At 32.2% G+C, this 2,598-nt stretch overlaps 1 protein-coding gene across 2 annotated transcripts in view; it reads left to right on the top strand.

Annotated features, from left to right (window-relative positions):
- Nucleotides 1-1,510, top strand: part of SYNCRIP (synaptotagmin binding cytoplasmic RNA interacting protein) — a 31,555-nt gene extending 30,045 nt beyond the window's left edge. For both annotated transcript variants that reach the window (XM_081094394.1, XM_081094392.1), the window contains one exon: nucleotides 1-1,510. This exon is cut by the window's left edge and continues 323 nt beyond it. The gene's annotated coding sequence lies outside the window, so the exon portion shown is untranslated.
- Nucleotides 1,511-2,598: the final 1,088 nt, after the last annotated feature.

Raw genomic sequence — 2,598 nt, 5'->3', positions numbered from 1 at the left:
TAATAAAGAATAAAGTTCTTCTCTTTAAAAAATCTGCTCTAAGTAGATTTTTCCCCTGTTTTTTTAAATTAAGGATCCCAGCAGTGGTTTTCTAAAATATTCTCTTGAATTTGTGCATTTAAATTTTATTGCAGTGGCATAGTTGAATACCATTGTTGGCATCCTTAAATTTTATTTCTGCTCACCAAGGTTAATCATGATTGTCTTTTTTATAATAATCACTTTTGAATTGTGTTCAGATAAGCAGTTTCAGGTGTAATCATCAGAGCTGGTTAGTCAGGCATTCCAGATAGTGGTTCTTTTCAGAACCTTTTTTAAAAGGGTTGGTTAACTACCTCAGTAGCAGAGGATTGAACTATACCCTGTCTGTACTGTACATAGAAAAATCTTTGTAGATAAAAGCAAGGCTTGTTAAATGATATGAGGGTAAGATTTTAATATACCAAATGTAACATTCTTAATTGCCTTTAGTTTCAGAGGCTTGTAAGACTTCCTCATGACCATCATAACAGGCCTTGCTTTTGTCGTATTTTGTGGCTGAAAAAGCAGCCTTGCTTCTTCAGATATTGTAGTTATTTGGATGTATAATAGTTTAGGAAGATGTTACTTTTGTAAGACATCAGATGTTCAAAAAAGTGCATCCGAACTTGTACTAAATACTGCAGTGTCCCTTTATAAAAAGTCAGACTAAAACTGACAGTTGTACAGAGAAGCCTGACATTTGGATATTTTGAAGTTTTTTCATAAATCATAGAGATTAGTATATGGCTGTAGTTTAGCTTTTTAGGTAAAAGGTATGTTTCATTAGTGCATTTCTTATTGCTGATCACTGCAAAAACGTGAATCAGCTTTCCATTTCTTATGCAGGTCATGATAACTTGTAGACTAGAATACAATCATTTGTGCTATGTTTTTAATTTTCTAAAGCACCTTGATGACAGTGAGTGTTCAGTGGTGAAGCATCCTCTATTGAATCACCCTCAAAAATTTTTTGGCCAAGTCCAAAATTGATAGCTTAAAGTCAAAAGTGAAATTATAGTTTAATTAGGACTTGGTATAAAGAAATCCCTTTTCCCTTCCCCAAAGGGATACTGCAGTTATATCACTACCCAATAGGCACCACAATGAAGACCAGAGCTTATTATACTTAGGGTTTTATACACACCAGTTCCCCCAGTAAATGCAAATTTAACAAAATTTAGACATGTCATATGTTCAAAATGCTCATGACAAACAATCATTTTGCATTCCTGCAAATAAAATTGTTTTATACTGTAAGCTGGAGGCGAGTGTAACTTATTTTTGTAATAAAGTTTTTATTTTTTTTATGTGTCATTAATATAAATGTGTGTTAGTATACAGATATTCTGGTTTAAAAACTTAGAATTGCACACATTTCAGTATGTTTATTTGTACTTACATAATTTTAGAATAGTGGTTGCCAATAGCCTGTATGTTTCACATTAACTGGTTTTTTATGTTATCTTAATAAACCATTTTAGTATGTTGTATGTCAGTTACTGGGTTAGCTGGGACATAGAGTGTAATTTAAAATTTGTCAATAACTATTCATTGGAATATATGTAAATGTGCCTTGCCGGTTATTGAAACTTACCTACAAAATGAGTATGGGGTGACAAAAATTAGTTCCTGGTGCTTAATGAAACTTTCTGCCACTGATTTTATATATTACCCCGTGCTTTTTTAAAGTACATCTCTTTGAAATCTTAGTGTAAGTTTGAGGGCTACACAAAACATTTACATTTCATTTTGACAATATGAGTATAATAGGTTTGTGAAAAGTGGGTAAACTAAATGTAGCCTTCAGTAAAATTGAATCTCAGTGTAATCTTTGGTGCTGGCATTTCCCAGTTCCAAGGAGTTAAATGATCCCATCAAAGAGGTCATTGCCATGCCTATTGGCACTTTACTGTCATATCCTTTTTAAGGGACACTGTCAAGGTGTTTAAGTTAATTCTCAATTATTCATTGGGATTTTAGGACTGGTTTATTTGGCTTAAACAAGAACTGCATTGTCACAGTTGAAAGATGAACATTTTTGTGAGTTCACAAATGTGTTCTTAAAAACATTAAAATGTGGAGCTGTGGGTTTCTAAGACTATTTGCCATTCTTAGTTTGGGGATTTGGGAGGGAAAACTGATATAAAGAAATTGTGAAGAATTGTTGGGTAATGTAAACAGTAGTGATGAAATATATACACACTCAAGTGAAATTAACTTGACAGTGTTCATTTGAATAACTGAATTCAAGCCATTATAATTTTAAAATTAAATATCATTTGCACTGTTCTGATAATGGGTGCAGTTTTTGAGCAATATAATCAGAGCTAAATATGCATGTAGTGATTAGTGATGTGAACAATTAAGTTCTGAGAAGAAATACTAACTGGTATTTTCAAACTTAAATTTCTGTAGTAAAATCAGTATCAAACTTACCAGAAATCAAGGAAAACAGGCAATGCATATAAACATACTTTGGAATGTTGTGTGGCCTATAAAGCAATAATGCAATTTATATGGAATGTCATGGGATATGAGAAATGGAAATGCAAAAATAACTAATCCTTTAGTAAAAAT

The sequence above is a fragment of the Myotis nattereri genome (assembly GCF_964212035.1).
Source record: "Myotis nattereri genome assembly, chromosome: 6".
Taxonomy (NCBI): domain Eukaryota; kingdom Metazoa; phylum Chordata; class Mammalia; order Chiroptera; family Vespertilionidae; genus Myotis; species Myotis nattereri.
The sequence above is the reverse complement of the archived record's forward strand: the minus strand, read 5'-3'. Positions and strand labels throughout refer to the sequence as shown.